This window comes from Pleurodeles waltl, chromosome 4_2, assembly GCF_031143425.1.
Source record: "Pleurodeles waltl isolate 20211129_DDA chromosome 4_2, aPleWal1.hap1.20221129, whole genome shotgun sequence".
NCBI classification, from domain to species: domain Eukaryota; kingdom Metazoa; phylum Chordata; class Amphibia; order Caudata; family Salamandridae; genus Pleurodeles; species Pleurodeles waltl.
The window spans coordinates 576,294,217-576,321,899 of NC_090443.1; the positions used below are offsets into that span (position 1 = coordinate 576,294,217).

The window sequence follows — 27,683 nt, forward strand, 5'->3', positions numbered from 1 at the left end:
CCTGGGTCAGTGCATGACGCCTACATCCTAAGGAATAGCAGCATCCCTTACGTGATGGAACAGCTAGAGAGGCACCGTGTATGGCTATTGGGGGACTCTGGGTACCCCAACCTGTCGTGGCTACTGACCCCAGTAAGGAATCCCCGGACCAGGGCAGAGGAGCGGTACAATGAGGCCCATGGGCGTACTAGGAGGGTGATCGAACGCACCTTCGGCCTCCTAAAGGCCAGGTTTCTGTGCCTGCATATGACAGGTGGATCCCTAATGTACTCACCTAAGAAGGTGTGTCACATCATCGTGGCCTGCTGCATGCTTCACAACCTGGCTTTGCGCCGCCAGGTGCCTTTCCTGCAGGAGGATGGTCCAGATGGTGGTGTTGTGGCAGCTGTGGAACCTGTGGAGAGTGAAGAGGAGGAAGACGACGGGGATGAAACAGACAACAGGGACAGAATCATTGCACAGTACTTCCAATAGGACACAGGTAACAATTCAAACATAATTTTGTTAATGTAAACTACTCTCCTGCATCTCTGCTGCCTGTCTATTTGCCCCAGTGTATGATGACTGAGTTGTGGCTTTTCCCTCCCTATTTCAGATCTGGGGTCCCCACTACGAGTCCTGTGCTTCGTTTCCCCATGGACTACAGCTTTGTGGCAGCTGTTTGTTGACTTCACTATGTACAAGGACATATTTGCACTGTCATGTCAATTACAATATTTTGAATTCACAGCCAGACTCCAGATAGTTTTGTGCAAAATAGGTGTTTATTTCAGTGCTCAAAATGGGATGGGTGGTTTCAAGTGGGTGGGGGCTATGGTGAAGGAATGTCCATGGCAGAGTCCAGAGTAACAGTCACACAGGTGCATTGTCCATAGGCCTGTGGAGAGATGGAGCATGGGCAGTTCAAGGATGGACAGGGTGACAATGTGGGACAGTGGGATGACATCAGGTGGTATCCTTTGCTGGCGGGGGTCTTGACATCCTACTCTGTCTTCTTGCGAGATCTCAGGGCCCTCTTGCGGGGTGGTTCTTCTCCTGCAGGAGGTGGGGGTCTGGTGGGCTGCTGTTGTGCGGGGGCCTCCTGTCCACTAGCGCCGGCGGAGGTGGTTGGCTGTTCTTGGTCCAGGCTAGTGGCAGGGGCCCTTTGTTGTTGTTGAGTGTCCGTCCTGGTGTTGATGAGTTCCTGCAGCAGCCCTACCATGGTAACCAGGGTGGAGGTGAGGGCTCTGATGTCCTCCCTGTACCCCCGATAGTGTTCCTCCTGCAGTACCTGGATCTCCTGGAACCGGGCTAGTACCGTCGCCATCGTCTCCTGGGAGCGGTTGTATGCTCCCATGATGGTGGTGAGGGCCTCGTGGAGAGTGGGTTCCCTGGGCCCGTCCCCCCCTGTCGCACAGCTGCCCTCCGAGTTGCACTGTTTCCCTGGGCCTCTGCCCCCTGGCCGGTGTGCCCACTACCACTGCCCCCAGGTCCCTGTTGTTGTTGGGGTGGTGGGTTATCCTGGGTGCCCTGTAGTGGTAGACACACTGCAGATTGACGCGCCCTGGAGACAGAGGCATGGGCCCGCTGGGTGGGAGCTGTGCTGGTGTTCCCAGAGGGGTTTGGGTCTGTAGTGGCCTGTGCCTGTGTGAGGGGAACCGACTGTCCAGAGGTCCCCGATGGTCCGGGCTGGTCATCAGTGTCCAGGTCGACAGAGCTGCTGTCATCGCTGACGGCCTCTTGGGTGGGGGGTGTGGAGAATTCTGGGCCCTCCGTGGCGGTGTGTTGGCGGTCGGGTCCTGCAGGGGTATAGAGGTATGGTTATAGTTTCAATGTGTGCCATATGGGTGTATCTGTGGGTTCCCGTGTCCCCAAGAGCTGGCATTCGTGTGTGGGGGCTTTGGTGAGGGTGGCTTGTGGGGGGGATGTGTATATGCATTGGGCATGCTTTGGTAATGGGTGTCCATGCTTAGTGGACGCATGCAGGCCTAGGTTTTGGGATGTGTGGGTTGTGATGGTGAGACATTGGCAGGGAATAGGTGTGCTGGGGGTTGGGGTGAGGATGGTGGTGGGGGTGAGGATGGTGGTGGGGGTGAGGGTGGGGGTGAGGATGGGGGTGGGGTGAGGGTGGGGTTCGAGGATGGGGGTGAGGGTTGGGGTATGATTTGGCATGCAGGTGGGGGGGAAGCAGTAGTGAAGCTTCAACTTACCAGAATCCATTCCTCCGCCGACTCCTGCGAGGCCGTCAGGATGCAGGATGTTCAAGACTTCCTCCTCCCATGTTGTAAATTGTGGGGGTTGAGGTGGGGGTCCTCCGCCAGTCTTCTGCACGGCGATGTTGTGCCTGGATACCATGGAACGCACCTTCCCCCGTAGGTCGTTCCATCGCTTCCTGATGTCTTCCCGATTTCTGGGGTGCTGTCCCACAGCGTTGACCCTGTCGACAATCCTCTGCCATAGCTCCGTCCTCCGGGCAATGCTGGTGTATTGGATCTGTGTGCCGAAGACCTGGGGCTCTACCCGAACGATTTCCTCCACCATGACCCTGAGTTCTTCGTCTGAGAAGCGGGGGTGTCTTTGGGGTGCCATGGAGTGGTGTGTATGATGTGTGGGGTGGAGTATGTGTAGTTAAGTGTGTTGAGTGTGGTGGTGTGTGTTGTTTTGTGTGTGGATATTGTGTGGGTGATGGTGTAGTGTGCCTCTGTGTGATGGTGTTCTGTGATCGCTGCTGTGTCTCTCAGTGCTTCTTTTTGGATTTTGGTCGAAGGGGTTTGTGGGTGATGTGGGTGTGTGTTTTATATTGTATTGTGTGTGTGGGAGTGGTGTGTGTATGTGTATCAGGTGTGTGGAATTCAAATCGGCCAATGTGGCTGAGTTTTGTTCGTTTGTGTGTATTCTGACCGCGGCGGTGTGTACCGCCAATGGAAAACCGCGTTTGAAAGACCGCCGCGTGGATTCGTGGGTCGTAATGGCATGGGCGTATTTCTGTTGGCGTGACGGTGGAGGTTTTGTCACCTCCACTTTTCCGCCGACCGCTGGTCTGGCGGTCTGTTGTGGCTGTCGGATTTTCGGAGGTTTGGCTGCTGCGGGTCAGAATGACCGTGGCGGGTTACCGCGGCGGAATTATGGAGGATTTCTGACCGGCGGTAGGCGCCTTTTACCGCCGAGGTCAGAATGACCACCTATGTCATTCCTGCGCTGGAGTGATGACTGACTACCATTCAGTAAGCTGTGTATGGTAGGGTGTCTTCTGGATAGGCAGGGCCTTGTGAAGATGGGTATATTTCTATCTAGCTACCTCTACCCAGGGATTTTTATCCACTAATATTTCTGTTTAGGTCAGTCTCTATCCCTTTATCGGGAGCTGTCACTCTTCATTTCCATATCTTTGTTTGTCTATCTAGCCAATCTATAAAATTACTATCTATAACTCTCTTTTCATGTCTCTATTTGTCTGTTAATTTACCTATCAACCTCTTCTGTCTTTCCATATTCCTTGGTGTCTATATGCCTATCTGTATTTGGCCTGTTCCATGTCTATATCTGCCCATCTATCTTTCTCTTTAGCTCTATCAATCAATCAAGGAATTTGTAAAGTGCACTACACCCCCTGAGGGTCTCAAGGCCCTGAGGTGGGGGGGTGGAGGGAGGAGGTGCTGCTACTGCTCGAACAGCCAGGTCTTGAGAAGTCTCCTGAAAGTAAGGAGGTCTTTGGTCTGATGCAGGTGAGTGGGAAGAGTGTTCCACGTCTTGGCCGTGAATTGCGAGAATGATCTGCCACCGGTTGTAGATCTGTGGGACGGTTGCGAGGGCGAGGTCGGTCAGAGCGGAGTTGACGGGTCGGGGTGTAGAAGGAGAGCTGTCTGCTGAGGTATTCTGGTCCGGTGTTATGCAGTGCTTTGTGAGCGTGGGTGAGGAGCTTGAAGGTGATTCTCTTGCTGACGGGCAGCCAGTGCAGGTCTCTCAGATGGCCTGTGATGCTGCAGTGGTGGGGGATGTCCAGGGTGAGGCATATGAAAGTGTTCTGGAGTTTGGCTGTGGTTCCTGCGTAGAGGGCATTGCCGTAGTCCAGTCTGCTGCTTACGAGGGCTTGGGTGACTGTTCTTCTGGTTTCTGTGGGGATCCATTTGTAGATCTTTCGGAGCATGCAGAGGGTGTTGAAGCAGGAGGAAGAGATGGTGTTGACTTGCTGGGTCATGGATAATGAGGAGTCCAAGATGAATCATAGGTTGCGTGCGTGGTCGTGGGAGTCGGAGCAGATCCAAGAGTGGCAGGCCACCAGGAGTCATGCCATGCAGAGGGGGTGGAGCCGAAGATGAGGACTTCCGTCTTGTCGGAATTGAGTTTGAGGCAGCTGTTCTTCATCCATTCGGTGATGGCCTTCATTCCTTCATGGAGTTTGGTCTTGGCGGAGTCCTTGGTGAGGGAGAGGATCAGCTGGGTATCATCGGTGTATGAGATGATGTTGAGGTTGTGAGATTGGGTGATGTTAGCGAGCGAGCTATATAGACATTGAAGAGGGTCATGCTGAGGGACGAACCCTGGGGTAGGCCGCAGATGATTTTGGTGGCTTCGCAGCAGACTGGGGGGAGGCAGACTCTCTGGGTTCTGCCAGTGAGAAAGGAGGCGACCCAGTCCAGGGCTCTGTCGTGGATTCCTGCATTGCTGAGGCGTGTGCGTAGGGTGTGGTGGCAGATTATGCCAAATGTGGCAGAGAGGTCCAGGAGGATGAGGGCTGCAGTTCCGCTGTTGTCCAGTATGGTTCTGATGTCATCGGTGGTGGCGAGGAGGGCTTTTTCGGTACTGTGGTTGCACAGAATCTGGATTGGGAAGGGTCCAAGGTGCTGTTCTCCTCAAGGAAGCGGGTCAGTTGTCTGTTGACACCCTTCTTGATGACTTTTGCAGGGAAGGGGAGCAGGGAGATAGGCTGAAAGGTCCTGAGGTCCTTTGGGTCTGCCTTCAGATTTTGGAGGAGAGAGCTGATATCAGCGTGTTTCCAGCTCTCTGGGAAGGTGGCAGACTCGAAGGAGCTGTTGATGATCTTCCGTAGTTGGGGTGCGATGACGGAGCTTGCTTTGTTGAGGATGTGCTGAGGGCAGGGGTCAGATGGAGAGCCGGAGTGGATGGTGTTCATGATTTCCATGGTGTCGATGTCATTGACGGGGGTCCAGGAGAGCAGGAGGCTGGTCGGTGGTGATTCTGTGGTGTTGGTGGTTGCCAGGGGGTACTGAGTGCTGAAGCTGTCATGGATATCTGCAATCTTGCGGTGGACGTAGGAGGCTAGGGAGTCGCAGAGGTCTTGAGATGGCGGGATGTCATTGGTGTTGGAGCTGGGGTTGGAGAATTCCTTCACGATGTTGAAGAGCTCCTTGTGGCTGTGTGCGTTGTTGTTGATTCGGTCTTTGAAGGCGGTTCTCTTGGCGGTTCAGATAAGTTGGTGGTGTCTGCAGATGGAGTTTTTGAAAGCTGTGTGGTTGTCCAGTGTCTGATCTTGGCGCCACTTTTTTTTGAGTCTTCTGAAGGGTTGCTTAGATCCGTGTAGGTCGGCGGTAAACCAGAAGGCCTTTCTGTCGGTGCATCTGTTGGAGGGATTCTTGATCGGGCGAGAGAGTTGGCACAGGTGTCGATCCATTGCCTGAAGTTGCAGGCAGCTGTGTCCGTGTCGGTGGTGTCAATGGGTGGGTTCCGGGAGAGGGTCGTGATAAGTTGGTCTTCGGTGACTTTGTTCCGACTGCATTGACGATGCTTCCTCCTGGTTTGTTGGAGCGGTCTCTGCGGGTAATCTTATATTAATTGATAGGTTTGTCACATGTGGCAGTATAGTCTCTCTTCTATGGTGGTCAGTGCTGTATTGCAGTCCTTCAACATCCATGCTTGGTATTAGTTCAACTTCTATGTGTTCTGTAAATGTCCCAGTTTTTAGTTCTCAAATATGTTTCCTCAAATCTAGCTGTCTTTGTTTATCTACATATATATATATATATATATATATATATATATATATATATATATATACAGTATATATATACCCACAGGTCATGGTGCAGGCAGTGGCTCGGTGACAGCATCCAACAGAGTCGGTGAGACCAGGACTGCGATGTGAAGCAGGGCGGTGCGACGTGCAGTGTCACCAGGTCACGGTGCAGGCAGTGTTGCTGTGATTGCTGAAGTGCTGTCATCGATAGGCCCAATCCGGCGGTGCGGGACAGGCCGGTGCTTTGTGACCCTCACGAGTGGCGTCCAAAGGCAACGGTGCAGGCAGGGATGCCTTGTGACGACACTGGAGTTGATTGTGCTGCCATTGGTGGGACGGGGCTGCGGTGTGGGACAGGATGGTGCTTTGTGCTCCTCACGAGCGGTGACCACAGGCCACGGTGCAGGCAGAGAAGCTGATGTCAGCAAGAGCGGCGTTGGTGCTTAGTGATCCTCACGAGTTGTGTCAACAGGCCACGGTGCAGGCAGGGATGCCTTGTGACGACACTGGAGTTGATGGTGCTGGCGTTGGTGGGACAGGGCTGCGGTGTGGGACAGGACGGTGCTTTGTGCTCCTCACGAGCGGTGCCCACATGCCACGGTGCAGGCAGCGGCGCTGATGTCAGCAGGAGCGGCATCACTGGGGATGACTAGGCTGAGGTGCAAGCAGGCGATGCTGGAGTGTGGGGCCCACAGGTTGCGGTGCGCGTAGATGCTCGGTGAAGTCGTCCAATGACGGTGTCGGTGCGATCACGGTTGCGGTGTGAAGCTGGGGAGTGCGTCTTTCATTGGTGGCGGAGCTGTAGTTTTCCCTTTTCAACAGCACAAAACACACAGTTCCCAGTGCTGCAGGTCAAGGAAAACAAAGTCTTTGGTGTCCCTGAAACTTCCAAGCGCTTGGAGAACTTTCTCAAGCAGGACACACAGCAAAGTTCACTCTTTGCACTCTTTTCACGTAGAAGCAGCAACTGCAGGCCAGTCCAACAAAGCAACACAGCAAAGGGACAATACTCCAACTCCACCTCTTCTCCTTGATAGAGGTCCCTCTTGATTCCAGAAAGATTCTAAAAGTCTGAGGTTTTGGGTCCATTACTTATACCACTTTCTGCCTTTGAAGTTGGCAAACTTAAAACAAAGTCTTAAGTGTTTGTAAGATCCTTCCTTGTCCAGGCCAGGCTCCAGACACACACCAGATGGTTGGCGACTGTATTGTGTGAGCACAGGCACAGTCCTTTCAGGTGTGAGTAAGCACTCCTCCCCCCACTCTAGCTCAGATGGCTCATGAGGATATGCAGCCTACACCCCAACTGTCTTTGTGTCACTGTCTAGAGGAGAGGTGTAAACAGCCCAACTGCCAAATGACCCAGATGGGGAATACACAAACAGGCAGAGATACAGAATGGTTTGAGCAAGAAAATGCCACTTTCTAAAATGGCATCGGCAAACTCACAATCCAAAAGCCAGCTTCACTAAAAGATGTCTTTTTAAATTGTGAGTTCAGAGACCTTAAACTCCTATTTATCTCTGCTCTCAAAGAGAATCTGTGCTTGAAAGTGATTTAAAAGCATCCCCCATGTTAACCTCTGAGAGAGGTAGGCCTTGCAACATTGAAACCCGGATTTGGCAGTATTTAGCTTATCTTTTAAATACACTGCACCCTGCCCATGGGGCTACCTAGCGCCTACCTTAGGGGTGCCTTACATGTGGTTGAATTGGCAGTTTAAAACTGCACACACAGACACTGCAGTGGCAGGTCTCAGCCATGTTTACAGTGCTACTAATGTGGGTGGCACAACCAATGCTAGAGGCCCACTAGTAGCTTTTGATTTCCAGGCCCTGGATACCTCTAGTGCACTTTACTAGGGTCTTATTAGTAAATCAAATATGCCAATCATGGATAAACCAATCAACAGTACAATTTCTATAGGGAGCACTTGCACTTTAGCACTGATCAGCAGTGGTAATGTGTGCAGAGACAATAAACCAGCAAAAACAGAGTCCAGTAAACCATAAAAACAGGAGGTCAGAAGGCAAAAAGACAAGGGAGACACACCAAAAAAGCTGCCAGGTCTAACAAGCAGAGTCTAAAAATAGTTGATAATCATACATGTTAAAATTTGATAACTGTAAAAAGGGAGTTTTGACAAAAGGTGGAGGTATTTTGCTCACTGACTAACTGAACTGGGCGCAACTTCAGTCGACAGTAAGATAAAGCCATTTCAGCAGAATTGAGCATGTGCTTTTGGCTAGAGGAGGACGAGCGACTGAAGGCTCAGTACTTTTAGACTCCAGAGCCAAGCACAAGATGCACCAAGAATTAAAAACAAAGCATCAACCTAACCTGTGATGGAAAACAAAGAAAAGCTGATGCCCTTCGTGTGGCTGAATTGCACAATAAGTGAAACTAGAAAACCTGGAATGAATTCCCTGTTTGACCAATCTCAGCTTTAATCCTTGACCAAGTGTGTGATTTTAGGCATATATTGTAATTCACTGTGCCTCCTTTATCTTCATCATCTGTATTGTCATTACATGGAACTCTTCTAAATGTGTGAGATCAGCATCTACTATATTATCTCGTGTTTGCTTTAATAAAATATAAAATTGCTTCATATACAGTAATATGCCACATATAGTATGCACACCACAAGTGAAATACTGTTTTAAAAGCATAAGGTCCTTGAATTGGGAATGAGGGAACTCGTGTCACTGGACCGGCTTGACTACTTCACCTTTTTAGGGTTGGGCCTGCGAGTGCATGAGTTAGTGCATGTGTCTCGCTTGCGAGACTCCGTTGTAATCAAGAAAGGGCTTAGAGCCCACCTGTTGCTCCCACATCACTCTTCTCTGAATGCTTGTTAATTAGCCATTGCATGCGCAATGTCACTTTTGGTTTGGTCTTTGGCGCATGGACCAAATACAGATTTGTTTTATTTTGTGTTGTTTTGCTGGTCTCTCTGTGATTTGAGTACTTTTTCTCCTTTTGTTCATAAATTGCCATAATCTCTGCACGGCCAGCATTTTAATACTGCTGCTCCTGCCCTCTGAGTCTGCTGCCCTCCTTGTATTGCCTGTTTGGTATGTTGATAAACAGTTGTTTACAAAACACCTTTTATGGTTTAAAGCAGCTTAGTGAACAAACCCACCACTCAGGGAAGCCTTCACCTTTTTGTGCAGAAAACTCCAAAGTAGTATTCAAGCTAAATGTTGAACATAAGGAAAGCCAAACCTATTGCATTTCACTACGGTTATTTCATGGGGGGAGGGGTGCCATTTAAAAATGGTTCATACACCGTGGCGTGGGATTGTAGGATACAGGAGGATAACAGGGCCAGAGGGTTTATTTATAGGCAGCGTGAAGCTATCCTGTCAAATTTTTTTTCCGCATCTCTCGACCACAAACTTTAATGATTCCAAATGTCAGTCCTCTTGAGACACGAACGGTTTTTGTATGGCTCATAAAACACCAGGTAGTTTAGACCCTTGTCAGGGATTTGGTCTGAGGTGTTACATTGGTGTACGCTAAAGCTGGGCTTCTCTGGGACAAGGTGAGCTCTAGATTTTTAATACCTTGTTCAGCCAGTGCCTCAGGGTTGTGGGCAGCCGTACTCCCCTTTTTAGGGTCGAGCCTGCGTTGCATGCGCTCGCGCATGCGTTTAGCAGGGAGACTCTTTTGTATTTAGAAAAGGGCTTGGAGCCCTGTCAACTTCACGTCAGTGTTTTTTATTGGTTCGTGGGCTTGCCTAATAAAATCTGCTTGCTTTCATTAGTGGAAGGCACGCATATGTCATGCCTTTTCCGGTGGCTAGCCCTCCTCCAGCGCAGCGACCGAGTACAGAATACATGCGAGGCTCGCTGTTTTCCATCGGGCTCGTGGAATTTTTTTACTCTAATTTAGGAGCCCGATCTCGCTTGGCAGAAGTCGAGCGCTTTACATACTTGATTTCACTTTTTGGGTTATGTACGTAAATGCACTTTTGCCCGATAGGTGAAAAGTCGGGTTAGGAGTTTACAACGCAATCAGCTCTAACATGAGCAAACGCGAGATCCGATGAGTTTTTCTTCTTTGTCTCTCCTTCCCGCTCATGCGAATGGCAATTAACTAGTAAAGGTGAGCGGAAGAGGTCGGATTCGTGCAGCACAATTGTTATTGTAACATACAAATGCTCCTGCAGCTCATTAAAATAACCTTTTAGTGGAAACGCGTTGTGAATGAAAGGTGGATGGGGTTTGTTTACCATGCTGTAGGCCTGGTTATCATCTGTAGACAAGCAGTGTAAGTGGTGTCTCACCCGTGTGGATATGCTGCTGTGCCTTACAGTGGGAGTCCCTGGGAGAATCACATTTCTGTTGTGGTGCCTTGTTTGCGATGCCTGCAGTCCACCTTGAGCTGATTTTCTAATGCAACAGCTGATTACATCATCTTCCTGTTCACAGCGCAATGTGTGCTCTGATGCATGCACCAAGCCCAATCTATCTTCCAAAAACAGTGAAGTAACCAGAGACAGTGTGAACAGGAGCAGTGGTGCGCAGCACTGTATGTGCCGCCATGTGTGCCCTTGTGCACGCACCCAGCCTGCCCCGTGTATAGACAGTACAATAATGCAGAGACAGTGTGAACAGAAGCAGTGGTGCGCAGCACTGTATGTGCCGCCATGTGTGCCCTTGTGCACGCACCCAGCCTGCCCCATGTATAGACAGTACAATAATGCAGAGACAGTGTGAACAGAAGCAGTGGTGCGCAGCACTGTATGTGCCGCCATGTGTGCCCTTGTGCATGCACCGAGCCCGTCCCTTCGTCCAGAAACAGTAATCCGGTGCCTTGTTCAGCTCTCACACAGGATGTCTGTAGGTCGGGCGGGCCTTTGCCTCGGTGGCGCTTCTGACAGCGGAGTTTATGGCTGATGCTGGTGCACCCCCAGTGAGAGGAGGGAGTGTGCAAAGAAGGTTTCTTTACCCAGTCTGACGCTGTGGGCACCGTTTACAACCAATCAACAATGCCACAGCTAAACAGCATGCCAACAAGTGTATCCTGTACATAGAACACGTGGCTTGTGTATGTAAAGGTAGTATGGTGTAATTGACTTGAATATTCACAGACATATGGATGTATACAATAGCTCGTAAAATCTTCATGTTTAGAAAAACATTATACAACATGCTTTATTTGACATGTTACACACCTCTGATCGGAATTTAGATATTTTGGGAGGTTTATAACAAAGCAGTTAATGAAATAAAATGTGGCCATGTCTCACGTTCTCTAGCAAGATTTGACACTTTTAGTCCGAGGTGTTAAATGCACGTGTTGTGCAGTGGGTTGGAGAGGGCAGCTCGCATGGCAGTCTGGTCATAGGAATTTCAAGCATCAGAAATTCATCTACAGTAATGCACTCATTAAATATTATCCCATTGTGGCCCAGCTTTCATTTTTTGATGCTATTATACGTTTAAGGCCATGCAAATAACACGCAAATTAAAGCTAACCTGCAGAATTTAATGGCACCCATTAACTACTTCTCAAGTCTAGTTTTCCAAATCGAATGCACGCAGTGGTATGCACGTATTAGCATTTCATTTAGTGTACACGGAAAGAAAAGTATTTTCGTAGTTACCGACGGAAAAGCCACTGCACATGTGTGTGCTTGCTTTATTATCAGTGCCTAGAAGTGAGCGAGAGAGGCGCAAACTGCTTTGTTAATGTCAATAGATCAGGATGGGGTGTAGATGCGAGGATGTGGCTCAATGGCCTGAGCTGCCGACCTTGGAGCTGCTGTCTATTTTGAGGGGGATCCTCTCTTGTGTCTTTTTTTTAGGGGAGATTGTGTTAGCAAGCCAGCAACTCTGATGCTAGGGTGGTGAAAGTAGTATTCTATTGGAATTAGCATGGCAGGTTTAAATTAAGATGCTAAATGGCAACATCATTTTTGGCTGCAGATACAGGAAGAAGATAAATGGAAGCGCTTTAGCTATATGGAAGGCCACTGGAATTATATGTAGGAAAAGACCAAATTATGAGTCCGGTATGAACAATTTATGTGGCAAGAAAAGTCCAGCTATGAATTTACAACGCCAATAGTTCTAATTTACGCCAATGCAAGACCCATTGCATTGCAAATGCTTGTTAGGAGATGCTCCTCAGTGTTTCATCCTATATTTGAGTTTCTTTAATTTAGAAAGCACTTGCTTTCTCACCCTTGCACGATTCTCCACAGAAGTTCTAAGGAAACTCCTTTCAAGCACACGTGTATGACTTGGAATAGAGCTCATCCAGGTGATTTCTCTCTCTTTTTCTGTTAAGCTATCAGAAATATTGTGATGGGTTTTCTCCCAAACATCTTTAATCTCTAAGCAATTGTTATGTTAAAAAAACCTTTTAGTGAAATATCCTCAGCACCACCCTCCTCTCCACCTTTTCAGGAGTCAGTGGGTATTTGAAATCTGGCAAAACACGAACAAATTAACCGGAAAAGAGGTTACTAAAGGTGTAGTCCTGAATGTCACGTCCACATTAAAGCCTCTGTACGGAGAGATGGGATGAATAGTTGCTCCCTCCTTTGGCTAGATTGCATCTGCTCACTGCAGAAGGCTGCGCCCCTTTGACAACAGTTCCTAGGAAAGCAGCATATAGGAAGAGGGTGGGGTGTTGCATGAAGGCAACTTTTAAACACTTCCACCATGCGTCTCATCACCTGCTATCAATTAACACCAGATTACACCCTTAACCGCAAGGGCTATGAATGTAACAGCACTCACTCTGCAAAATGATTATGCTGTAGCCGGGGGAGGTTGTAATGGCCAGAGCTGTTGACCTTGAAACTGGGGAACCAGGTTCCATTTCCAGCGCATCAGCTCAACATCTTTTGATTCTGGGCACATCACCTCATCTCCTGTGCCTAAAAAAACACAAAAATTAATGTGACTTTAAGCTCATGTGAGCGCGTCAGTGCCCTTGAGCTGAGTCTGTGCTGCATAAACACTGTTAAAAAATGCCGGCAGTGCTTTAAATGGGCCGGTACTGAGTACCGGCACTTTTTTTATTTTAAGAGGGAGAGACACCGCCATTAGATCTGGCGCGACGTATTGGCTTTGCTAGTGCTTGTTACTGATTTTAGGTTGGGAACTATGTTTGTCTGCTGATTGGGTGAGAAAAAACTAGTAAATTGCTCATTGATCATAGTGTTTCGGCACGCTGGCTTTATACTCACTTCCTGCTCCCCACCCCGACAATGTGGGGCCGCTGCAAGACCTGCACCCCATAAAGCCCAAAGCTGAGCCGGCCAACATAAGCAGCTTTTATGGCGCATTTCGTTGCGGAGAGTCACCCGGCTATTCCGTCGTATGTACGTATACTGTTTGACCCCTTCGCCCCTCCCTCTCGAGTATTTTAGGTGATCAGCTTTTTAGCTTCAAGTCCAGTACTGCTGCCTGCCTACCCCTCCGCCGCTTAGGGAAGGTAGTTTGCTCGCCCGCATCTTGTGGTTTAATGCTCTCTTTAAGCCGGTCGAGGGGGAGGGTGCGTGTAGACCTGCTGTATTTGTATTAGTGTTTCTTATGTAGAATGTTCGATCTTTCGGCTTGCGTAGATGTGACATTTTTGTTGACACTTCGCCTCACCTCGAGTTGGGAGAACATCATGTATGTGTTTAACATTGTTACGTTGACGTTCGTGAAACTTAATGGTGTTAAAAACCCCTGAACAGCTGTGAATGCTCGAGTACTGCTTTCTTTAGTGACCTCGAGTTAGCCTGTAATGTAGTGAAGTTACTCTGTAAGGGCTGTCTGTCATCACCAAGCCTTGGAGTACGGTAGCCACCTGACAATTTTTTGTTGGTGATCTCATTGATATTTTGACGTTTAGACAAGTAAAAAAAAAAACAAGAAAAAAACAGAAAAGTAATACAAATCCGTTATTTTTTTCCCCATTGCGCCTTTATAGCAAAAGATGAAACTCTATCAAAAGTACTGTAGAGGTGCATAATATTACTTTTAAGGCAAACCCAGACATATTTTAGTGTCAAAATAAACAGAATCAAACTGTTATTCAAGTGCCACCTCCTGGGCACTTCCGCTACAATAAAACATAAACAAGCATTTTCAATGCAAAGGGTCTTGCATTTGCTCGAGTTAGAGCTATTAGCGTTGTAAAGAAAAAAAACGCAGCGCAATTGCACTATGTAAAATGCAGCACGATTGCGCTGCGTGGAAAATAAACAGATAAAGTAGTCAGGACACCAGGCTGAAAACATCGAGCCTCGTATGTTTTTAGTAGTTTACCTGTGGTGTGTAGGTGGGTTAAACACCAGAAAAGGCATGACGTATGCATGCCTTTCACAAATGAAAGCAAGCAGATTTTAAAAGGCAAGCCCACGAACCAATGTAAGTGACTGATGTGACATGGGCGTGGTTTGAAGCCCAAAGAGAGATTACAGAATGGACGGAGTGCTTTGAGCTCGTCCATAAAAATTACAAAAAAAATTTCTCTGAGAAAGGTGGCGACCCTAACTTGGAGGGTAGCCGTAGCGTCTACAATGTTTTACTCTCTCCAATTTCGGGAATTTTACTGCTTCATTTAATAAGGAGTTAATTGATCTTTGGTGTCTAGAATTGCAATGATCAGTAGGTTCTATGATTTTGGTATTCAGTATTGCCTAGAATGGTAACCGTCTATTTTGCGCGGAACCAGCAATATATGTTTAAAGACTGTTGCTAATATTTGTGACCTTACTACTCACCTCTAATAATAAAATGAATCACCCGTTCAACCGTAGCGATATTGCTGAGGAATTTGGACTTTGAAGTATGCTTTGCCAGTGAAGGCAGGTCATGGAGCAGAAAGAAAACTGAGGTTTGAACAATGAAAGGAAGAACAAGCTTTACAGTGCGTATGAATTATGGTTCACAGAAATGAACGGTAATAAGCAAATGCAAGACATGACAGAGTGTTTATTTTTTGCTCGACTAGAGCTCATTACACAATAATAAGTCTTTCTGCAGGTTGTCTTACAATCTGAACCATAACCGTTTCTGAACACAAATTGAACCGCTTCTTAAAATTGAGGGTGGGTGATAAATTCCATTCCGCAGGTGGAGTTGGCGGAATTTTAGCCACTTTCTGTTATTAATGTAGAGGTCTGGCCAAATTCCACTTACCACTGTGTGGTGGAGTTTTTTTCTTGTGCGCAGTTTACCAATGGTAAGTTGGCAAGCTTGAGCAAGATTTGACATTCCCTAGTGTGATTTGTGGTCACTAGGAGGGCATCTGGCAATTTCCACAGTGTGGGGTGTCGCAGCCATTCATGGTCAGAAAGCTGCCATCTGAGTAGAAATTTACTCGAGCTGCAGCAAATCAACCTGCAAGAGATGGAGGTCCACAAGGATGGCGGCCCTATGTAGAGGAGCACTCTCAATAAAAACGAAGAGTCGAGTTTCTTTGGATACAGACGATTAGTTTATTCTTATAGCAAGGGACCCACGCATGTAGCTGCTTCTCAATCCGGAGGTAACAGCCGACTCCGTCAAGAGCCACCCCAACTCAGGAAGACGGAGCAACAACCAATGGATAAATATTCCATTGGAGTAGCGTGCATGGAACACACACAGGTAATGAAGGAAAGCAGTTTAAGTAATAACAGGAATACCACAAACCATAAAGAAATGATAATATGAAAAGTAAAAGTACATACTACACCCTGTCAGAAGTCTCAAGGATGAGGCAAGTCAAACTTCAGTCATCACAGACTTGGTATCCCTCGGGACCTGGCCCTTGTCAACTATGGATAAGACTGTCGGTGCCGGAAGTGGGGGCACTTGGCAAGCAAATAGCCATCCTGGATGAAGAGGGCGGGAGGAAGCCCCTTAAAGCATCCCATAGTATGCCTGTGTTAAAGGGAGCGCCATCCGGCAAGTTAAGCCCGCTTGACTCTAGCCGCATGTCAATGGTTGGTAGTGACTTGGGCTGCCGGCTCATATGGATCCCAGAATTCAAATCCAGGGGTCCACAGGACATAATCAGCCAAACAAATGTTTAAAAACTAATAAAGTTACTACTCTGCCTAGATCACAGGGTGATGGAGGATACACATACCATTAGGTTTTGACTTTGGTCCCCATGGTTGTCACGTTTTCTACCTCAAATCTCTCCGCCCATATCGTTGGAAGGAAAAAGTTGCTGAGTTCCTGGGGAATCAAGGTGAAAGTCCTTCAGGGGGATTGTTACATCTGTCCGCTAATGGAGCATTGGCATTGTGCTAAGATCTCAGACACCTATTGAAAGGTGCCAGAGGGGGCCATCGTCCCACAGAACACCCAGCAAATGCCTTAAAGGACTCTAACTTAGCAATTAAAATAACCAGCGTGGGTGGGCAGTGAGGAATTACTACACAGCAGGAACTGGACAATGGCTGGATTTGGCTGCCGGCAGCCCTGTCTAATACAGTAACCAGTACAGGAATTAGTACAGATTTAATTACGCCACAGCCGGTCACTATCGATTGGGGCGGCCTAACCCCCTGCTCCTGGAACAAGTGGGGCCTGCAGGCAAAAATTGAAGACCCTGCTTTTGTGGGCTTTCTGCGTACATTTGATATAATAATGGTACAGGAAACCTGGGCCTATGTCCCGCTTATAGGTTTCACAGAACATAGCAAGCTGGCTCAGAAGAGCACACTCTTTGGTAGAGGAAAGGGCGGCCTGTCAACCTATGTCAACTCAATTTTGTTAGTAAAGATCACAGATCTTAACATTGACAAACCCTGGCTCCTGGCACTATGAATTGATAGTTGGGCTAAGCGTTTGCACAATCCCATGGTAATTGTGAATGTGTACATCAATCCCAAGAAGAAAGCAACAACTGCAAACAAGTTTGGCTCACATATGTTTCAGTTGAAAAATAGGTCCTGTCCATAATACTGGCTAGTCTCTGGGGACTATAACCGTAATTTGGTCTGCCATCCGAGTGAGAAGCATGCAGAGATAATTGGGCCCCTCCCAGATCAGAACATGCTGTACAATAATTGACAGGATAAGATTGAAGAAAAACTGGCAAAATCATGCAAGTCAGTTAGCCTTATTGCTCTGAATGGCCGCAAGCTTGGAGACAGACCGCCAACAAGGACTAGGGCATCCAGCAAGTAGGTTTCATACCTGAATTACACATTGGTAAACCTCCCGGTGTTTTACCAGGGAATTTAGAATAACCCACCCCAAAGAAAGTGACCTTCATCCACAAGTAGCCCTAATAGGGGTCACTTTGCAAACACAAGGAGGTAACAGCCCTCCCTGGAGAGGTTTGCACTAGCAGCCTAAAACATATGAAGTGGACCTCTAGCTGGAGCAAGAACCAGGCAGATTAAGCAGTGGGGCACCCTTGAGTCTATGGCCCTAGCAGATGCCAACCAGACATCAGTCTGGGAAACCTTTACAGAAATCCTGACAAATAGATGCCCTGTCAGATGTATGAACCAGGGAGGTCTGCTCGGGTAATATAAGACCATAGACCTCCCAAGGCTTATTCACCTGAGAAGAGCAAAAGTAGGCAGAATGCTTAGGCAATTGTGGTGTTCCCTTGAGGACAGGGATTTATTGGAGGTTCTGCGGACAGAGCGAAGACTCCTGAAAACAGAAATATGAGCTTTCAAAAGATCCAAGCAAGTAGCTCTGTGGGCCCAATTCTTGCATGCCTCAAAGACAAACGACTCAAAGAAGTTCTGGACTCTGATCAGTAACATTGATAAAGGCCCTAGGGCAACCGGCAATGTAAACATTAGTGAGGCTACTTGGATTGAGCACCTGAGTATTCATGACACACCCTCCCTGGAGTGGCATAAGGGGGAAGACTGTACCACCCTTCCTGAGGGCCAATTAGCATATACGCCTACAGAAATAACCAGGATCATCGCAAAGTCTCGGGCTGATTGGGCCCCTGGTGCAAACGGTATCCAGCAAGCGCTCTTTAAGCACTTCACCACTCGGTGGGCCAGTTTCCCAGCCAGGATGATCAACACCATCCTGGTGCAAGGAGCTATCCCAAAAAGCTGGGAAGGCTTGATCATCCACCTTATCTTCAAGGAAGGTGTTGCATCGTCTCCAAGTAACTATTGTTTAATGGTGCTGCTGGATGTGGACCTTAACTATTTTTCCACTCTGCTGCTACAAGATTTAGAAGCATGGGCACCAGACACAAGGAGACACCTGCTAAACCAGACCGGTTTCTCAAAGAACCAAGGTACATTAACCAGCCTCATGGCAATAGTCCACAGCCTTCACAGAGCAAAGGCCACTGGTATATCACTATATATGTGTTTTGTTGACTTTAAGGTGGCTTTTGACTGCGTTCCATGCGGCAAGCTATGGGCAAAACTCCAACAGTGGGGTATCCCACCTGTCCTTCTAAGTGCAATTATGCTTCTATATTCGGACACTTGGGTTGAGATTAAGATTTTGGATGGCACCCACTTGTCAAGGGAATTGAGAACCCCAACCGTACTAAAACAATGGTGTGTCTTAGCCCCCATTATTTTTAATCTATACATCGTGGATCTCTCCATTGTGTTAGATGGACAGACATCTCATGCCCCAACCCTTGGGGGCCATCCAGTCTCAATCATCCGGTATGCAAATGACCTGCTATTGCTTAGTAACACCCAAATAGGCCTGCAGAGATTGCTGGACTGCCTAGGAGCATATGTAGAGGATAATAGGCTGGAGATGAAACTGTAAGGAGCTGAAAGTCATCACATTTAATTGCCACCTTTTTCAATCAATGCGATTGGCATCTTAGGGGAGCATCGATCGACGAGACCTGTGAATATGTATATCTAGATGTTAGGATAGACTCAAGGGGCTCGTTCACCCCTCACAGTGAGGCGATCAAGGAAAGAACGCAATCCCTCATCTGTGCCTTCTCAAAGTTGGGCAGCTCACTTTGCGGGCACAACTTCCAGCCGTTGGCTGCAGTAATAAAGGAGAAACTGATACCAGCACTCGGTTACAGAGGAGAAATAACGATGGGTGCGGACTCCAGCGGTTTGGACAAAATTGTGACAGGGGCCTATAAACAAGTATTCCGGTTACTGAGATGTGCATCACCCGCTAAAATTAGGCGGGAGTTTTCTTTGATAAAGCAGTACCTCTCTAGGCTGGCATCATTTGTTAAACGCTGCTTCCAGCTGAGATCAGCTCCAGAGGGTTCATTGGCCTGGCTTGTTGGAACTCAATCTTCAAAGAGGGAACGAAGAATACAATATGAACTTTAGAGGAAGTCTAGGTAAGCTTGGCTTAGGTGGCCTATGGAACTTAAACCCGTCCGGCAAAGTATTCAGAAGGGCGGTAAACAAATCCATCAAGTTGCAAAGGTGGATGGAAGACAAGGGAGAGATGCCCAACAGTCAAATCGATAGCTGGTGCTGAAATCGTACAATAATGAAAAAGAGCGCGCCCTGTTGGAGAACACCTACTCCCTTAAGATCAAGTAGAAACTACCTTTACTGAGACTAGGTGATCTTCCGACTCTGGATTTCATCCCAGAGTAGAAGGAAGAAAGCCAAAGGGGGTACCGGGAATGTTGTTTGTCACCAGACAGACAAAACCCTACAGCATATCATTTGCATTTGTCCCAAACTAGCTTACCAGCAGAAAACCATGTTGAAAAGCAAATTCAGTGCACTAGGGATTTTATCCTGCAGGTCAGCGTTAATAGAGTCTTTAGATCCAAAGAACACTATGCTCATCATACGATTGAAACAATTCCTAAAGTATTTTAAAGCCCTTGTCAAGTTAATGTCTGACCCAGAAAGGGGACAAGGAAGATGGTCAGTAGTGACCTCAACAAGAAGCCAAGAAACTGTGGAATGTGCCATATTCATGGTGGTCTGCTAGAGGCAAGCTGATCCTTTCGGCTTTCTATCCCTCCAAATGGGAAATCTGCCCCAGCTCATCTAGTTATGTTCCCTTATCTAAATATTTGCACTTTGTGCATAATCTCACACATAGCACACTGCCTGATATCGGTGCATCGCCACTTTGGGACGGAGGGCAGCATCAGGGCACACCGCTGCTGTATCCCACATTGGCTTCGGAGTGTATGACAGAAGATCTGCACTATTACACTTTATTTGTCACTGTACACGCAACTGTATTATGGATTGTCTATTTGCAAAATTCAACTCTTTTATACAGAGCACATCAGCACTTGGATAATCATGACAGCAAATTTGGTCTATTTGCGACCTACTGGGAATTGCAAAGTGTCAAACACACTGTTGTACATCACAGTTTGTTATTTCTTAATAGTGAATTGCTAAGATTCGCTATTAGAATATTGCAAACCCGTGATTTCGAATATCTGGCCCATAATCCTGATTTCCAGAGATAATGTATTTATGTTGGCATGTTCAAGTCTCCATATAAATAGTGTGTGATTTAAGTGTTTTTACAGGCCTTACATAAAATGTATGTAATTATAGAGATTTTCAAGTCCCACAGAGATAGTGTGTGAAGTTACTCATGTTCAGGTCCCCACAGCGATGTGTGGAGATAATGTTCAAGTTTCCACACTGTGTGAAGTTACTCTTGTTCAGGTCCCAATAGAGACTATGATTGGCATATAGGCAAGTTTGAGTTTCCACAGAGTGACTACCTGATTCACAAATGTAAATTTACCCTTTTGTGTATGTTCATGTTTGTTCTGGAATTCACAAATTCTGATTTAGTAATAAGTTTGACTGCAGAGACTCAGCACAGAAAAAGATAAGAAATGCTCATCTTTATTTGTGCAGAATTCTCTGTATAACTGTGATCCTCTTCAGAGGTAAACTTACTATTAAATTGGAGTTTGTGGATGTCAAAACAAACGTAAACTTACACAAAAGTGTATGTTTACCTTTGTGAATCAGGCCCTCAATGATTATTGTGGTGTTCAAGTCCAAAAAAAAGGTAATTTGTGATTATAGGGATGTTCAAGTCCTACAATGATAGTGTTCAGAGATAATGATGATCATACCCCCACAGAGATATTCTATCATTATAGGACTGTTCAAGTCCCCACAAGGATAGTATGTGGTTATAGCAGTGTTGAAGATCCCACAGAGTTAAAGTGTGGTTATTGGAATGTTTAAGCCCCCACATAAAAAGGGGCTTATTCACAAACATAATTTTGTAGTATGTGTAATTGTACTACAAAAGTACTATTAGCATACTACAAAGTGCTATTCTCAAACCTGTGAGTGTAAAACTCCACCTCATTTATCTTTTCTATGGGAGAGCCTCAAACATGTAAGCTTACTACTTAGTAGTAAATGTAGGAGAGCACAGAGGGAGTGGTTGTAAATGGGGTCATATATACTACTAAATGGGAGAAGTCAAGAGAGGAGTAAGGAGCGGTTTGTGGAGGGAGAGACGGGGGCTTATGGAGGGACATGCACCCACCCACAAACAAGTAAGCTCATTGCCATTTATAAACTGTAATTCTAAAGTTATTACTGCCAAAAAGAGTCCCAAGAAAGTAGTAAATTATGCCAGTTCAGATCTGAAGTAAATCCATCACAACACATGGCCAACGACTAGTACTGCACCTTACCTTACAATAGAAAATAATTGTAGGAAGGATGTAAAATACATCCCCATAGTAAATAATGATAAACTAAATTATTTATCATTGTTAAAAATATTAATTTATATATAATTTATTGTTAAAAAATTACAAATACAACTTTTTTTAATCATTGAACTATAAAATATATTAATAAAAATTTTTGGATTTATAAATGTAACATTTTTTATTTGCCATATATTTTACCAAACAGGGCTTGACACATGAGGAGTACAGGGATGTTCAAGTTATGCCTGAGGGAAATCTTGATGCAGGAGTAATTGGAGTAATTTGGTCATTCCGTGTTACTCTTGTGATGCAAAATTACAGCAGATTACATGATTACACCTACTCGCATAATTAAGAGTATTTTGGGCAATATGCCTGCCGCAGGAACATTGGGACAGAAAACTTAGCATTCCCATGTGGTTGTTGGCTGTTGCTGTTCGTGTTTTTTTTGTTCCAGTGAAAGTATATAGCCTATATTTTGAAGAAGTTGACTCCCTTTTTAGGAAGTGTATATGGAATAGTAAACATACTAGGGTAGAATTTCTAGTTTTACAATGAAATAAGGATCAGATACTGTTGACTTTACCCCACCTTCAGGGCTACTATCAGACATAATTCACTGTGTGAATTACTCATGAAACTGGATTTTATGACAATTTTCTTATTGGTTCACATGTCGAAAGAATCAGTGTAAGGAAACATGCTTTCTGCCCCGCCCACCCTTTTCTGCCCCCATGTGGGCTACTAGCTGCTGGCTTTCGACTCTGACAGAGCACTGAGGCATGATTCACAGACCTCAGTGCCAAATTGCATTGGATACATCCAATTGGCAAGGCCTGACTTACTTATAAGTCCCTAATATATGGTACCCAGGGAACTCTGGGCATGTAAGACAGAGTGTCCACTCAGGGCTCCAGCACTGTTTGTGACACCCTTCGTGTGACAGGATACAAAATGGCCCCCAGCCTGCCACTGCAGACTGGAAGGGTAGTGCTTTCACTGCAAGTTCGTCTTTGCCATTTAAACCTATGGCAAAGCCATCCTAACCCTTAATACTACATAAAAGTCTCCCCTAAAGAAGCCTATGGAGTCCTGTGGCAGCAAAACATCTAAATTGTAATTTTGCTGTGGGTAAGGTTGCTAGCCCTATTGGCTAATACAGAGTTACTGGGTGGCATACCAACCCGGCTAACTATTGACTGGGACTACCAAAGTAGGTCATGTAAGGTATGAAATTAATCATGGCATTAAATGCAACTTGATGGCCAAATTAAAATCACATTTAAAGGTGAGCAACCTTTACAAAGTTGCCACTCTGTGGGCAAGATAGTCCAGTGGCCACACAAAGGCACTAGCACACAGACAGCTTTCTGCCCACCTGGCTATTCTCCCCAGATCTCCGGGAGAAGATAAATTTGAACAGAACAGATTCTGACACAATTTCCCTGTGGTACAACCAGTCAAAATGTGCTCTTTCATAATTAAATTATATAACTTAATCTTAAGTGGCCCCCTCATTGTCTTTTATCCAGGCTTCCAGTGCCTGGACTGAAGAGTCTATATTGTCCACCCAGGTCTGGTATTGGCCTTCCTGGTTGTCCCTAAACTTCACTCTGTATTCATCTGTGGTGAGTCCATATTCTTCTATCAAGGTCTCCCACATATGCTGATAAGACCCATCCTCATTAAGGGTCAGAAGTCTATCTCTCCCTTTCACTGAGAACAACTCCCACAACAGAGAGCTCCAGTGTTGGTGACTTATCCTCCTCATTTTGCGGGCCCTCTCAATGGTTGCAAACTATTTATCAATTTCATCACCATCACTAAAATTGGGGACGATGTGTTTGTATATATCTTACGGTCAAACATTTCATCTTCTTCCATATTAACATTGCTGCCACCATTGACTTTGGCTTCAAAATCATCTTGATTCTTTTTTCTTCTAAGAATAGTACCCTTTCCTCAAGTTCAATCCTTTTCTCCTCTAGTGAGAGAAGACCAAGCTCTTCCTCACGGCTTACTACCACCTTATCTGTAGATGGTCTAATAGAGTGACTGCTGTCACTTCCTGCTGGTGAAGTAGGTCTAGGAAAGGGTGGAGAGTTTAGGTCTGCATCTTCTTCCCCTCATCTTTAATTTGGGCTGTGGCATTCTCCTCGCCTACATCAAGGTTTTCTTCTGAAGAGTGGCCCTCCCTCTCTAGGCTGTCTTTTTCTGAGGAGTGGCCCTCCCTCTGTAGATTTCTCTCTCATAGAAGCTGAGGCCTTTTTAAAGGTCATCCCTTCTGGCTGTAGCTCTATAGCCAATGCCACTAACTTTGCACAAAACTCTTAGATCACTGATTTTTAGAGGTGGGGTGACAGATAGGTCTAGATCCTTGCCAGCCTCCATTGTGTACTATTTTATTTAGAAGTTGCAACCTTTTTAAAACTGCTGAAAAAGCAGTAAAAACTTTGGCCTTACTTTCTTAAACTTTTAGAGCACTTTTTGAATGGGGATCTACATAGTGCCCTATTAATTCCAATTTAAAAACTTTTGAAAAAATCTGAAAAATTGATTTAGGTCTAATCTCTATTGTGAATTTCTCATTAGAAAAGTCAAATATGATCTTGTGGCACTGCGAAACCCAAGTTCAGGATCCGATCGCTGCCACCAAGGTAGGAAAGTGGAGTATTATGTGGTGAGGCTGTTTGGGTCTCACTATGCGATACTCTCACAATTCCCCAAACTAGGTCCTTGGTTTCCCACTAATAAATCCCTAGCTCAGTTCAGGTAGTGTACATAGTGCACAGAGCAGCCAGGCTTTACTAGCGGAGCATGTGTTAAACATTTCAGAGCACCAATATGGACAATAAGTAAAAGACTCGACTGGAAAAAAATCCGAAACCAATCTGTAAATATAGAGCAGATTTTTAAGATACACTTAGACACCTAAAGGCAGGATGCATTACATTAATAAGATTAACATGTGTTTAGTTAACTTAACATGTCCAGAAAGTAAAAGCCTTGCATTGTTGTTTCTTACTGTTGAAAGGCTAGTAGCCCCATTGGTGACTCTGGAGTCCAGCGCTGACAATTCAGTAGTGGTCACTTCCTAATGGGACTACTAAATATGATACTTTAAGATAGCAAAATAATTGTTACATTAAACCTGACTTGTTGCTCAAGTTGAATTTAGTGTGACTTTGAAACAAAGAGCAACTTTGGAAAAGTTGCCACTTTTTCCCCCAAAGTCTTTACTAGCTGTTTAGGGTTGTACACAAGCTTCCGTCCTCGAGACAGACATCTGCCCACCAGTGGAAAGGTGAGAATGACTCTCAGGAAGCCAAACAATGTATCTGTCATGGGAAGAGGTGTAACCTCCTCCTGGCAGGATGGTCAAAAGTGCATGTGAGCCCAAAAGGCTAGTTGCAAAGAGGCAGATGCCTTTGAAGGGCAAATGGTAATCACACACAGAAGGGCTGCTCTTTTGTTTAGGCTGATAAGCTGCATCTCCGGCAGAGATGGAGAAGCCTTTGTCAAACCGTTTTTTTCAAGAGGAGTCTAGCTCCCAGGTATCCACACAATTTGGTTGGGCAAGGGAGCTACACACTCAAAGAAAAAGGTTCTACCTTGTTGGGAGTTAGAGGAATAGTGCATTGTGTGTCAGCGAGGTGCAGGAAGTTATCACTAGGCAGGAGGAGACCAAGTATCCCATTAGCTGGAAGTCACCACAGCATGAGGGAATTAAACAGGCATAAAAGTGGCACCCAGACCTCAGATCATGTCTCAACTGGAGAGAGGACCAAAGAATGACTGCCCTACTTTTCCCTTGACCAGCCGCACCAACGACTGGAGTGCACCTGCTCAACCTTGGCTAGAAAAGGAAAAGACTGTACCCGTAATGCCACACTCACGGAAAAGTTGACCCCGTGCCTCAGACACAGATGGTGAGTGCGAGAGTCAGTTGGCTGACTTCATGTTACAGCCACAGAGGCAGGAAAGCTAAAACAAACGGAACCAAGAAACCTGATCACTGCGGACCATCGAAGTGCAGCCTGAGAGTCCTGACCCTCAAACGTTGCACCTGAGTCTGCTGGACCTGGGAAAGTCATGAGTGCGAGTTGGTCACCCAGCAAAGAAGCTGCTGCAAGTTGAAAACAACCACTGGTTTTGCTGTAACCTGATACCAGTAGACGTATGACAACTGGTTTTGTGCGGGACCTCAGTATGACTTTTCTAGGACATCGGCCCCTGAGACAAAAGTCACTCACTCTTGCTCAAGGACTTAGGGGGTAGCAGTAGAAAACTCCTCACACAGGTACAACATCTTCAGCATCCTTGAGCCTCTTCTGCATTCTGTATCCCTTGCATCAGGACCACTCTATTGATCCCTATGATGGGTTGTGGAACTGAAAACTGCTTTCCTTGTGAGGTATCTGTTTTGTTGGACCTGCCTGGTTCCTGTTACTAGCTTCTTGCCAGAGTTAGCAACCACAAGAAGGCTCATATAGCTGTTTTTAAGTCACTTGTGACTGTCCCTAATCGCAAGTCACAGTACCCGTCAATCATTTAATGCATTAGAGTGAAAAGAAGTGGTATATTGTTAACTTAAAAGTTCAAGAGCCCTCAGGTGGATTTTTGACACTGGGTCTAATTAGAGAAAATATATCACCTATGTGGGAGATGGGAGGATGTTCATAAGTGGAATTTCTAATTTTACACAACAAACGGTGTGTGGTATTCGTGCATACACAGGTGTAAAATATTATAAACCAAGTGACAGCCATTGAGTGAGTTTCTGATAAAATACATCCTGGGTTGACCCCCCGCCCCCTCTGAGCACACTGTGTTCTTTAGTAGAATCTAATTTACATTTTCTCAAGTGTCAATAGTGACCGTGGAGCTTTTTTAGAATAGAGAAAGAAGTAAGTGAGGAAGAGAGTGTTAAAAGAAGCCTATGGAAGGGCTTGTGAAAAAGTGACATGAAGTCAAGAAACATCACAATGATACCATGCCTAGGTACCAACTGCTCTCTGACGTCAGTTCCAATCCATCCGGTCAAATGTCTTCTCTACATCCAACGAAAGACTCAGAGTCACTGTTTGAAGGTCTCTTATGGTCCCGAGTAGATGTGACACATATGGTTCCTGGAGGTATGATAAAGCATGAAACCTATTTGTGACTCAGTAATCCATGAGAGTAACACCATTCATAATTTATTTGCTTATATCTTTGATGAGGACCTTGATATCAATATTGATTAGTGAAATTAGAGGAAAGTTTGCACAATATAGGGAATCTCTGCCAGTTTCAGGAGTGAGCGAGATAATAATCTCGTTGGGCATTGGTCGTAGTGAGCCTTTTGTTTCGGCCTCCTCAAAGGCAGGATGAAGTAGGGACTGTAGGAAAGTACCATCTTGCCTGGCATGTTACCCCCATTTTTTACTTGTATGTATGTTTGTTTTTGCCTGAGTCACTGGGATCCTGCTAGCCAGGACCCCAGTGCTCATAAAGTGTTCCCGGTGTGGTGCTTAACTGTATCACTGAGGCTCTGCTAACCAGAACCTCAGTGTTTATGCTCTCTCTGCTTTTAAAAATGTCACTGCGGGCTAGTTACTAATTTGACCAATTCTGATTGGCACACTGGAACACCCTTATAATTCCCTAGTGTATGGTACCATACCGGCACTAGCCAAGGTGCCCCCACATTGTTCAGGGCAATTTCCCCGGACTTTGTGAGTGCGGGGACACCATTATACGCGTGCACTACATATAGGTAAATACCTATATGTAGCATCACCATGGTAACTCCGAACATGGCCATGTATCATGTCTAGGATAGTGGAATTGTCACCCCAATACCACTCTTGTATTGGGGGGACAATTCCATGCCTCTCAGGGTCTCCAGCATAGAGCCCAGGTACTGCCAAACTAACTTTCTGGAGTTTTCTCTGCAGCTACTGCTGCTGCCAACCCTCAGACAGGTTTCTGCCCCCCTGGGGCCTGAGCAGCCCAGTCCCAGAAAGGCAGAACAAAGGATTTCCTCTGAGAGAGGCTGTTACACCCTCTCTCTTTGGAAATAGGTGTGAAGGTCCTGGGGAGGAGTAGTCTGTCCTGGCCTCTGGAAATGCTTTGAAGGGCACAGATGGTG

General features: G+C 46.1%; 1 protein-coding gene across 2 annotated transcripts in view; it reads left to right on the forward strand.

Annotated features, from left to right (window-relative positions):
* Window positions 1–13,336: 13,336 nt before the first annotated feature.
* The window catches only part of RWDD3 (RWD domain containing 3), a 194,994-nt gene continuing 180,647 nt past the window's right edge, over window positions 13,337–27,683 (forward strand). Inside the window, exon 1 of one of the 2 annotated variants that reach the window (XM_069232133.1) lies at window positions 13,337–13,408. The gene's annotated coding sequence lies outside the window, so the exon portion shown is untranslated. The remainder of the gene's footprint in view (window positions 13,409–27,683) is intronic. The other variant, XM_069232132.1, reaches the window with a different exon arrangement.